Source organism: Gossypium arboreum, chromosome 10, assembly GCF_025698485.1.
Source record: "Gossypium arboreum isolate Shixiya-1 chromosome 10, ASM2569848v2, whole genome shotgun sequence".
Classification (NCBI taxonomy): Eukaryota; Viridiplantae; Streptophyta; class Magnoliopsida; order Malvales; family Malvaceae; genus Gossypium; species Gossypium arboreum.
In genome coordinates, this window is record NC_069079.1 from 51,255,495 (window position 1) to 51,269,095 (window position 13,601).

Here is a 13,601-nt window from a genome sequence, read left to right on the forward strand (position 1 = left end):
TTTGGGCGTTCTTCCAAGCGAAAAGCGATGTGTTTTCCACATTTAAGTCTTGGAAAATTATGATTGAAAAACAGACGGAAAAGCAGATAAAATACCTCCGTGCACAATGGCTTAGAGTTCATTACGATGAGTTTAATAGATTGTGCAAGTCGAAGGATCATGAGACACTTGACGATTCGTCATACTCCACAGCAAAACGGCGTTGCAGAACGAATGAACAGAACGATCATGGAGAAGGTTCGATGTATGTTGTCAAATGCCAACTTACCAAAGTCATTTTGGGCAGAAGCAGCCTCTACTGCATGTTTTTTGATCAACCGATCTCCATCCGTTGCCATTGAGAAAAAGACTCCACAAGAGGTATGGTCTGGTAATCCTGCTAATTATTCTGATTTAAAGATTTTTGGGTGTCCTGCGTATGCTCATATTGATAATGGAAAATTGGAACCGAGATCCATTAAATGCGTTTTTCTTGGTTATAAAGCTGGTGTAAAAGGCTATAAGTTATGGTGTCCTGAAAATAGAAAAGTTGTGATTAGCAGAGATGTTGTTTTGATGAAACGCTATGCTACCTAACTTATCTCTTAAAGACTCTTCCAATAAAGAAAACCAAAAGCGGTGGAGCATCAGTTAATACTGAAATCAACTCCTCAAGCCAAGATACAAAATTGAGAATAGAGTTGCTTCTTCACCGCAATACTCTATCGCCAAAAACAGGACAAGAAGAGAAATTAAACCTCCAAAGAAGTATGCCGAGGTTGATCTAGTTGCTTATGCTTTAAATGTGGTGAAGATATAGATGCGAATCAAGAGCCATTTAATTATTCGAGGCGATTAGTGTGAAGACTCGTAAAAGTGGATGTTTGCTATGCAAGAGGAGATGGAATCACTCCACAAAAAGCAAACATGGGATCTTGTAAAACTTCCTAAAGGTGAAAAGGCATTCGTTGTAAATGGGTGTTTAAAAGAAAGAAGGACTCCGGAGTTGAAGAACCCGGATATAAAGCAAGGCTTGTTGCAAAGGGTTACAGATCAAATTCCGGAGTGGACTTCACGATGTGTTCTCTCCGGTTGTTAAGCATAGTTCGATTCGAGCTTTGCTTGGTATTGTTGCCATGCATGATTTGGAGCTTGAGCGTTAGATGTAAAACGCATTTTGCATGGAGAACTTGAGGAAGATATTTACATGCAACAACCGGAGGGTTTTATAGTCTCGAAAAAGAGGACTATGTTTGCTTCTGAAAAAGTCCCTTTACGGTTTGAAACAGTCACCAAGACAGTGGTACAAGAGGTTTGATTCCTTTATGACTTCTCATGATTTCAAAAGAAGTAGTTTTGACAGTTGTGTCTACTTTAAGAAAAATAGTGATGGTTCTTTTGTGTATCTACTTCTTTATGTTGATGACATGTTGATAGCAGCAAAAGATAAAAGAGAGATAAGAAAGGTTAAAGCCCAACTAAGTGAAGAATTTGAGATGAAAGATTTAGGACCAGCAAAGAAGATACTTGGTATGGAGATTCTCGAGATAGAAAAGCAAGTAAATTGTACCTAAGTCGAAGGGTACATTGAGAAAGTTCTTTGCGTGTTCAATATGCAGAGTGCTAAGCCTGTTAGTACTCCTTTAGCACCCATTTCGACTTTCATCGGCCTTATCTCCTCAATCGATAATGAGATTGAGTACATGTCACATGTTCCATACTCTAGTGCAGAGGGATCTCTCATGTATGCTATGGTTTGTTCACGTCCCGATTTATCATATGCGATCGGTGCAGTTAGCGATACATGGCGAATCTCGGTAAAGAACACTGGAAAGCGATTCGATGGATTTTAAGATACTTACGAGGCACTACTAATGTTTGCTTACGCTTTGGAAGAACTAAAGATGGAGTTATAGGGTATGTTGATGCTGATTTTGCTGGAGACCTTGATAGAAGAAGATCTCTCACGAGTTACGTCTTTACAATCGGAGGTTGTGCAATTAGTTGGAAAGCCACTTTGCAAACTACATCGCTTTGTCTACCAATGAAGCTGAGTACATGGCGATTCTTGAGGCTTGTAAAGAAGCTATTTGGTTGAAGGGACTATTTAGTGAACTCAATGAAGACCTTCAAATCAGCACGAGATTTTGTGACGATCAGTGCCATCTTTCTTACAAAAGATCAAATGTTTCATGAGAGAACAAAACACATTGATATTCGGTATCATTTTGTTCGTGATATTATTGCTCGTGGTGATATTGTTGTGAGCAAAATTAGCACTCATGAAAATCCTGCAGATATGATGACTAAGTCACTTCCTATAACCAAGTTTGAGCATTGCTTAGACTTGGTTGGTGTTCATTGTTGAAGTTAAACCCTTAAGGGTTTTTGGAAGAGGTGAAGAACTTGTTTATTGAAAGTTCGCGATGAAGAACTTGTTCATTGAGAATTTATGTCAAGGTGGAGATTGTTAGAATTAAGTGACCCAAATTCTTATTTAAATAAAATACGATGGAAAATAAAATAAAAGTAAAATCCATATAGAACTAGACTTCTTTTATTTTATTTTAGAATAAGGTTTTAAACCTTATTAAACTCCATCTATTTTATATTGATTAGGATAAGGTGTTTCAATCCTACTAGAATATGGCTTTGCAAGCCTATAAATAGACATAGTCTATTCCTCTTGTATTTGAGTAAAAAATTTTTCGACATAGTGAATTTTCTTCTCCTCTGCCCGTGGTTTTTTTCCCGAAAGGGTTTCCACGTAAAATTTATGTGTTCTTTATTTTTATTTATTTTATTCTATTTTATTTTTCACATCTACCAACACATATACGGCATAGTTTACTCATTGTAACACTCATTTAGTGCATCAAATTTCCAAATCCAATTCAACTTAAGCATAATAGCCATAATCGGGTTATAGCATTAAATCATTACATATTCGGCACATTAACTAAATAAAATTTACATTCTCTTTGTCATATTAATTTAACTCTTAGGCATATAAAAAGGAATCAAGCTTAAACACTTAAGAACTTACCTCGAATGTTTCCGAACGATTACAACGGCTATTCGATTACTTTCTCTTTTTCCTTATCCGAATTTGTCCCTCTATGCTCTTGAGCTTAAATTCCAAGATTTTAAACTAGTCATTATTCGACTATTCAAGCATCACTTTATAAATATAATATATATATATTCGACTTTCACACTTACTGATCATAGTAAGCTTATAAGAAATCAATAAGCAACTCATTAACAAATTTTTGTCAATGTTTACCACATGATCATAATTTCACTGCAAGCTGTCTTCCTGAGCAACAGTCACTAAATCATTTATAACTGGAGCTACGAAACTCCAAATCAATTGCCGTAAAATTTCCTTGAAAATAGACTCATATATCTTTTATCCATAAAATTTTAAGAATTTTTAGTTTGGCCAATCAATACCAGAATTTTCTTAAAGTTTCCCCCTGTTTCACTGTTTGACTACTCTGACCACCCTTTATTACGAATCAAATTTCTAATTGTACAGAAGTCAAAATATGTTCTCGTTGATTTTATTTGAAACTAGACTCATTAAGCTTTAAGTACATAGTTTATTCATCTTCTAACTCCACTCTCACAATTTATGGTGATTTTCCAAAATCACATTACAGCTGCTGTCCCAAGCAGATTTATTACAATTTATGCACATGTGGCTAAAACAAATTGAACCATTTTGAACACAAATATCAACTAAAAACACAACCATTTCCATATGTATATTTTTACTCATGCAAAGACCATAACCGAATCAACCATAGATACCACCCAAATCATCAATTATTTTAACGCACATAACACATAAGATTAACTAAAACTTCATTCACTTATAAGATATTAACCCTAATGAGCTCATAGCATGATCATACATAACCGAATTCAAGTAGAGAAATAACCACAACCAAAACACAACTAAAACCAACTTAAGAATTTAGCCATTTTCACATGGCTTGTATATACATTCATTCCCGAAATAACTAACTACAAAACCAGCCTATACATTATACCAAACTTACTAGCACACATAATCTTTGACCGAATGTTATTAACCCAAGCCACCCATATTATTCATTAAGACATCTTCAATGACCACATTCGGCACCCATAAAACACTTACTAACAATTAAGTTAAAATAAAAATTAAACATAACTTCACATTGCTCAACAATAGTCGATTAAGATTTTTGTCCATTTTAACCGTTTATAGAAATTTTTATTTAGTTCATACTCATCTATAACTATTTCTAATCACATACTACAAAACATCATCAATTTAACATATAGGAACATAACCGAATGCTTCATGTATCACAAACTAAAAAAAAATTAACCCATGGGTCACGTTATAAGCATCAAAACAAACTCAACTTCACAAAAATTCCAAAAGAATCACATGATATCATACCTTAATCTATACATTCTCCAGCCGAATGTCTTAGCTCCCTTTTTCTTTTCTTTTCTTTATGGTTTCGGCAAAATGAAAGAAAGGATCATGTAACTTTGTTTTTATCACCATTTACTATAATAAATTCATTATTTCACAATATAAAAATCATTTTATAATAAAATGGTTATTTCTATATTAATTATATATATATAATTCCCACCAATTAAAATAAAAACAATAGAACCCATGATTAGATGCATGTTGGCCGGCCATTTACATTCAAAATTGGTCTATTTGACATGCAAGTCCCCCATAATACTAAAACATAAAATGTTTGGCTACTACACATTTGCCTATCCCATTTTCAAGGTTTCTTAACTAAGTCCTTTCAAGTAAAATTCCCAGTCATAAGACTAAATTAAAACATCAAATTTTTCACACATGCACTATCACACATAGAAGTTATGCAAATAAATTTTAAATAAATTTTTGACTCGGTTTTGTGGTCCCGAAACCACATTCCAACTAGGGTCAAATTAGGGCTGTCACATAATTAGTCCAAATGGGTAGAAAATGAGCTGATTTCGTTAATCTATCAACAACGACCCAAATAGAATCTTTTCTTTTCAGAGTTAAAGATAATCCCGAAACAAAATCCCAAATAAAATCCATGGTGACTCGGTCCCACTTTCACTCAGGAATCATCATTGGTTGCAACAAACCCGATGGTATCTGATGTTCAGCTTTCACCTGTTGGCAAACTAAGCATCGCGACACAAATTCTGCTATTTCTCACTTCATACTAGGCCAAAAAAACTTTGTTTTATGTCATTATACATTTTTGTACTCCAAGGATGAATTGAATAAATGCTATTGTGAGCTTCATTCAAAAACTCTCGTTTTAATCCAAAATCATTCGGTACACACGGTCAATTTCAGAAACACAAAAAATCGTCAATGTTGATACTAAAATTAGTCTTTTGACCATATTTTACTACTTCAAGTCTCGAGTACAAATTTGAATCATCTTTTTGAAGTTCTTGAATTTTCGATAAAAGTACCAGATTTACTAAAAACTTAGCCAAAATAGAACCATCACGCTCCAATGTTAAATTTACATTCATAACCCTTAAAGTAAATAAGGACTTCCGACTTAAAGCATCTGCAACATATTAGCTTTCTCAGGATGATAGTTAATTACCAAATCATAATCTTTTAATAATTCTAGCCACCTATATTAAAGCAAATTCAATTCTTTCTGAGTCATTAAGTATTTCAAAATTTTATGATCAGTAAAAATATGACATTTCTCCCTATACAAATAATGTTACCAGATCTTCAAAGCAAAGACAACTGTAACTAACTCCAAATCGTGCATCAGGTAATTTCGCTCATGAGGCTTCAACTGCCTAAAAGCATAGGCAATTACTTTTCTACTATGTATCAAAACACATCCTAAACCACAAAGAGATGCATCGTTATAAACAATAAATTCTTTCCCAGATTCAGGCTGAATCAAAACAAGAGCTTTAGTTAATATATTCTTCAACTGCTCGAAACATTTCTGGCATTTTTCAGTCCAAACATAACTAACATCTTTTTGCAGTAGTTTAGTCATCAGAGATGCTATAATGGAGAAATTTTTAACAAAACATCGATAGTATCTGGCTAATCCCAAGAAACCTCAAACTTCAGAAACATTCTTCTAAATTTTCTAATCAACAATCGCAAATACTTTATTTGGGTCAACCTTGATTCCACCAGCAGATATAACGTGTCCCAGAAAACCAATTTCCCATAGCCAAAATTCGCCAAAAAATTTTTCACCAACTAAATTTTAAAATTTATTTTTATTTAATTAACCAACTAAATGTTAAATTTTCTTCACCAAAACTTAATACGACCCTAATGTAGCTCCATAAACATTGACTAAGCCATAAAACACAACTTTACAAATCAAAATTTGTGGTCTTAAAACCATTGTTCCATTACCACTAAAAATGGGATATTACACACATAATCGGGCAATTGAATGGCAATTGAACGTTATGGCAGAAGGATTGTTTGAAAAATTAATAATGCAGTATATATGCCCAACACACATTCATACTTAAGGGATGCAATGTCCTTAATGCATGAGCATGACAAGATAAAATGAATAAAAGCTACATGAATATATGTAATATATAAAAATCAAAATTAATGATCATAAAAATATAAAAATCAAAGCTTGGAGGGGAAGGAAATTACTTCACTTGGGTTGTGTGGATTTCCTTGCAGCTCTCTTGTAACGTTGCGGCTTGTCCTGGTCATTACTATTAGCTTGAATGGTTTTACCAGCGGCCTTCTTGAATCTTTTTCTCTTAAGTTGGTTGATGGGTACCTCTTCTTGATCATCGTCGGTATCTGACTTTGTGAGTTCATTAATCATTTGATGAACTATATGTTCCTGGGCAGTCCTAAGGGCTTTAGATTGTAATGTAGGTGTAGTAGTCTGAGTGGTATCTATTCCATCATCATCAGATTTAATATGGACAAATTCTATCCTAGCTTCATCTCCTTCTGGTTCTTGGTTGTGTGTTGGAGCAGTAGTAGCTTCTTCATCTTCTGCATCAGGATTCAATAACAGTTTCTTAGGAAAAAAAATGGTGGCATTAGGCATGAAAAGTTCTTTTGCAAGGATTTATGAATAGTAGCATCACGTTGGCGGACATATTCCTAAAAGTTGGCCATCTCCTCTTGAGCTTTGCCAAAGTCAGTGAAATATATTTTTTGATGCTTTTCCAACACACACAATTTTTGTTCCAAACCCTCTATAGCTTCAATAATTCATCGCTCAAACTCAATGTGAGAAATCGATGGGACAACAGAAGTAGTCCTAGGGGGAGAAGACAGAGGTGTGCCAGTTTGGCTTGGCATTTCCTCGCCAGTCAGTTTCTGTGCAATGAGCTTAGTAATATCCCCTTTGTTCAGAAGGTGGTCTTCATTTGATGATAGGGGAACCTTGACTCTTTGGCATAGTGCAGTAATCAGTGAGGCGAAATTTAAAGTGTCAAGATTCTTTTGGGTACAACGATGAATCTCACGAAAGATAATTTTGCCAACATTAATCTTTTGACCCACCATTATGGAGTGGAGAAGCAATAATCAATCCTTAGAGATTGTAGCATTATGTGTAGAACAAATGTGACGAGTTTTCAAGAAATGGTACCAAATCTTGCATTGAGGCTTCAATGAGACTTTGTCAATAGTGTAACAGTCATTTCTTGAGATTGACCATTGTGTACCTTTCACATGAACATTAGTGAGAACCTGGGCTAAGCGCTCTAGGGACATTGTTTTCATAAAGTCAACATGCCCGTTAGAACCTTCAAACAGTCTATATTAGGCATTGATGGAGTCTTCATCAAATAGAACTGATACGCCACGCACATATATAAATACATTGTCAGGAGAAGTAATATGGGCATAAAACTTTTTCACTACCTTTGAGAAGACATCATCAGGATGGAGACAGAAGATGCCCCATCCATGCTTTTCGAAAATTGTTGATACGGCCTCTGTATACCCCATGAAGGGAGCATCCTAAAAAAAAAATCCCTTTTCCATACAGAATGGTCGTTTGGTAATATTTTTGTGGTATTTTTATTCAGCAAGTTTACTAAAAAAGGTGTGTGGAAAAGCAGAGGTCCAAGTAGAAACTATTTGGGAAGCAATTGAAGAGAAAATAGAAAGCTGAAAAATGAAAAAGGCTAGATTTTATTACGGTTATGAATGAAACAGGGAGTAAAAGTATAAAACAAAGTGGGATGAAAATATGGGAAAAACTGAATGGACAGGTTAAAACATGGGAGAGAAGCAATTATGACGTGTGTGATAAGACTAACCTTAATCATGTGCTGACAAGGCAAAACAATTGACATTTAGCGAGAAAAGAAAAATGGAATTAGCACAAATTTGTGTGAATTAAAAGAATTTGGGCCAACGGCTTTAATCTGAATGTATTCTGGCCTAAGGGAAAACTGTAACAAGAGAAAATAAACAGTTAAATAAATTTCTTAGGTAACAAATAAGAAAAAAATTAAAACAAAGATTTTTTTTTGCAAAAGAACAATTATTAAGTATTTGGAAGAGAAATAATTTTTTTTCGTACATTATAGGAGCTCCAAAATAATGTTTCAGGTGTTGACCATTGACTTTGAAAGTGGATCCTATTTTTTCCATCTTTAACGTCGATAGATCTATGAGGGTATATACGTTCGACTTCGAATGGTCCAGACCATCTCAAGTTTAATTTGCCAGGAAATAGTTTAAGTCTGGATTTGAAGAGTGAGACTTGTTGTCCAGGTACAAATTGTTATGGCAAAACTTTCTTGTCATGCCAATGCTTTGTCTTTTCTTTGTATAGTCTCGCATTCTCAAAAGCTTGAGCTCGAAATTCAACCATCTTATTAAGCTCCAGTAAGTGATGATTGGCAACAACACCCTAGTCCATGTTTATTTTCTTAATTGCCCAAAATGTTTTGTGTTCTAGCTCAATTGACAAATGACATGGTTTACCATAGACAAGCTTGAAAGGTGACATTACCAATGGTGTCTTGAAAGTTATGCCATAAGCCCACAAAGCTTAATCCAACCTTACTGACCAATCCTTGCTGTTGGGATTGACAACTTTCTCCAAAATTTGCTTGATTTCTCTATTGGAAAGTTTTGCTTGTCCATTTGTCTTTGGGTGGTATGACGTGGCAATTTTATGTTTAACCCTATATTTGTTCAAAGCATTGACAACTAATCTGAAGTCAAAATGTGCACCTTTATCACTAATTAAGGCACGAGGGGTACCAAACCTGGTAAAAATATTTGTATGCAGGAATCTCAAGATTGATTTGGCATCATTTGTACGTAAAGTCACAACTTCAACCCATTTAAAGACATAATCCACAGCGACAAGAATGTATATTTTTCCCTAGGATGGTGGAAATGGACTCATGAAATCAATTCCCCATACATCAAATAATTCCACCTCTAAAATATTTTTCAATAGCATTTCGTTTTCCTTGATAAGTTACCAGTTCTTTGATAGCAATCACATATCTGACAAAACTCATGAGCATCTTTAAATATGGAGGGCCAATAGAAACCAGATTGTAGAAACTTTGCAGCAGTTCGCATGCTTCCAAAATATCCACTATGAGGTGTAGAATGACAATGATACATGATACTTTGAAATTCATCATCTGGAATACATCTTTGAATTACTTGATCTACACATTACTTGAATATAAATGACTCATCCCAATAATATTGCTTGACATCGTGAAGGAATTTCCTTTGTCCTTGATTATTGAGCATAGGTAGTAGCAACCTACTGACTAGAAAGTTAACAATATCAACATACCATGGCAATGCAATAGCTAACAATAATTTATTATCAGGGAATTCATCTTTAATTATTTGACTATCACTATAAATATTCCCTGCTTCCAGTCGTGATAAGTGATCAGCCACTTGATTTTCAATGCCTTTCCTAGCTTTGATTTCCAAATCAAATTCCTGCAGCAACAATATCCATCTAATGAGTCTAGGTTTAGCCTCTCTTTTCATCACCAAGTATTTGATGGAAGAATGGTCTGTATAAACTGTGACTTTGGTGCCCACTAAATAAGGTCTGAATTTTTCAAATGCAAACACGACTTCTAACAATTCTTTCTTCGTAGTGGTGTAATTGAGTTGTGAATCTGTCAATGTACAACTAGCATAATATATAGCGTGAAACATCTTGGCTTTTCTTTGCCCTAGCACTGCTCCGATAGCAAAGTCACTTACATCACACATTAGTTTGAATGATAGAGTCCAGTCTAGGGCAGTGACTATAGGTGCTGTAATTAGTTACTCCTTTAACTCATCGAATGCCTTTGAGCATAACTCATCAAAATGAAATGGTCTGTTTTGCTCCAACAATTAACATAGAGGCTTTGCTATATTAGTAAAGTCTTTGATGAAGCGAGGTAAAATCTAGCATGACCTCAGAAGCTTTTGATTCCTTTTACTGAAGTGGGTGGTGGCAACTTTTCAATGACTTCTATGTTTTCTTTGTCAACGACAATTCTTTGCTGTGAAATCTTATGGCCCAAAACAATGCCTTCACAAACCATGAAGTGGCATTTTGTTTCTTGATATCAGAAAAGTACTAACTCTAAATTTTTTAAGCAATCTTCAAAAGTGTCACCAAACATCAAAAAATCATCCATGAATACTTCAAGGAACTTCTCCTCCATATTGGAAAATACTACCATCATGCAACGCTAGAAGGTTGCCGGGGTATTTCATAACTCAAATGACATTCTTTTGAAAGCAAATGTTCCATAAGGACAAGTGAATGTAGTTTTTTCTTAATTAGTAGGAGATATGGTAATTTGATTGTACCCTAAGTAGCCATCTAAAAAATAGTAGAAGGTTTTCCTTGTTGATTTTTCTAGCATCTGATCTATAAAAGGCAAAGGGAAATGGTCATTCTGCATTTGTTTGTTGAGTTTTTGATAATCCATACAAACTCTTTAACCTATAACAGTACGTGTGGGAATGAGTTCGTTGTTATCATTGCTGACTACTGTGACTCCTACTTTCTTGGGTACATACTAAATTGGGCTTACCTAAAAACTATCAGAAATTGGGTATATAATTCTATCATCCAACCATTTGATAATCTCCTTCTTAACTACTTCCTTCATGATAGGATTCAGTCTCCTTTGTTGTTCAATAGATTTGCCATGGCAATCTTCAAGCATTATTTTGTGCATCCAAATTGCTGGGCTAATTCCTTTAATATCTGGAATTGACCATCCTAAAGCTTTCTTGGATTTTTTTAAAGCCTCCAATAATTGCATATCTTGGTCTGTTGTAAGCTCGGTAGAGATAACCACAAGCAGTGTATCGTTATCTCCCAAATAAATGTACTTTAAATGCACTGGTAATGGCTTCAACTCTAGCATCGGTGGATCTTCGATTGACGAACGAGGAGGGTTGAACGATCGACCTGATAAGTCTAATGATTCAAAGCTCCTCTTGAGTCCATTTCCAAATTGCTAAATGTCTATTAGTTCTCTAGATTTTTCAATCAATTCTGTTTCATTTAATTTAACAGAGTTTGCATCAGAATTGTTGTACATATGACCTATAAATTCTTCTTGTACTACAATGTCAACAAATTCAACAGCATGGCATTCTTCATCTATTTCTACATACTTTAAAGCATCAAACACATTAAATGTCAACCATTGATCATTAATGCTTATGGTTAATTCACCTTTTTGCATATCAATCAATGTTTTACCAGTTGCTAAGAAAGGTCGTCCAAGTATTATAGTACCTCTTTATCTGCTTCACATTCCAAAATAATAAAATCTACTATAAATATGAACTTGTCAACTCTTACCAGTACATCTTCAATTTTACCTTCTGGATGGACATATGATCTATCAACTAGTTGTAGTGTGATTGTAGTAGGTCTTACCTTTCCTATCCCAAGTTTCTAGAAAATAAACATAGGTATTAGATTGATACTTGCACCTAAATTGCATAATGCTTTACCTATATAATGGTTTCCAATCAAGTAGGGTATAATGAAACTCCCTAGATCTTTTAATTTTGGTGGCAGTGTTCTTTAGCATTACTGTGCACCCTTCAGTAAGTGCAACGGTTTCGAACTCCCCTAACCTTCTCTTATTGGATAAGATATATTTCATGAATTTCACATAGTTAGGGATTTATTCTAATGCTTCCACCAAAGGTATGTTGACGTGTAATTGCTTCAAGATCTCCATAAATTTCTTAAATTGAACATATTGTTTCGACTTTTGGAAACGCTGGGAAAATGTGGCAGTGGCCTTCCTTCCATTTGTTGAGGTTAATTTTCCATGGCATTTGTAGCTTTTCAAGATGAATTTCCTTCTGTATGCTTTTGTGTACACTCATCTTTTTTTGTTTGTTCCACTATTGACTCAAAATTTGTGCTGTCAGAAATTTTTAAACTTTTCTCCTCAGAAAAGGTATCATTCACAACTCTTGGCAGTTGAGTGCCACTTTGAAGTGTTATGGCCTTATATAGTTCCTTTCCTTGAGATCAAGAACTTTCTGTGTCACTAGGCAATTCTTTTTGTTGTTTGGAACTTAATGCAGTGGCAATTTCTCCCACTTGATTTTCCAGAGCTCTTAAGGAAGTTGTCTGGTCTAAATAATTACATCATTCTTATCCATATACTCCTTTAATAGATCTTCCATAGTTAGTGTTGAAGACAACGAACTTTGTTGCACATTTTGCCGCCGTGTTGGTTGACTATATCCGGGTGGTACACTAACACATTCTGTCAATTAACATTGTTGGCATTTCCCATTCCCTGATTACTCCAGCTGAAATTTGGATGTTGTTTCCACCCTGGATTGTAGGTGTTGGAGTAAAGATTGTTTTTGCTACAATTAAAATTCCCTATGTAATATGCAGAGGCTGGATTGGATGGGAATTCATAAAAAAACATGATTTTCTCCATAGTATATGCATGCTAGTTCTGTAACATTCATCTACTGCACTACTAAGGGTCTTTTAAGAGTTTTAATCATATTTGTTAAAGATGATACCTGAGCTGTTAGTGATGTAATCGTATCAAGTTCCATTGCTCCTGCAACTTTTCTACCAGTACCAACTCTTGTAGTGGGGTATTGATAATCATTATTTACTATTCTTTTTAGAATTTCATATGCTTCATTATAGGATTTGTCAAGCAATGTCCCATTAGCTTATGCATCCACTACCATTCACGTATGAGTATTTAATCCATTGTAGAACATTTCCATTTGTGTCCAATACTGAAAACCATGTATTGGGCATTTTCTAATTAGTTCATTGAAATGCTCCCATGCTTCATATAATGTCTCATCTTCAGATTGCCTGAACGATGTAATATCATTCCTAAGCTTGGCATTCATGTTAGGAGGATTGTACCTAAGTAGAAATCTCTAACACAGTTCATTCCAAGATGCCACCGACCTGATGGTAACGTATTCAATCATGATCTGGCACGATCTTGCAATGAATAAGGGAATAATTTTAATCTAAGGGCATCTTCAAAAGCACCCTATTGCCTGAATGAGTCGCAGACTTCAACTCAAGTACAATCTTAAATCCTCA

At 34.8% G+C, this 13,601-nt stretch overlaps 1 non-coding gene across 1 annotated transcript; it reads left to right on the forward strand.

Moving 5' to 3' along the window:
* The first annotated feature begins 13,283 nt into the window (after positions 1-13,283).
* On the forward strand, positions 13,284-13,390 carry LOC128282947 (small nucleolar RNA R71). The gene has a single exon (XR_008273296.1). It is a non-coding gene; the product is annotated as a small nucleolar RNA R71 (small nucleolar RNA).
* Positions 13,391-13,601: the final 211 nt, after the last annotated feature.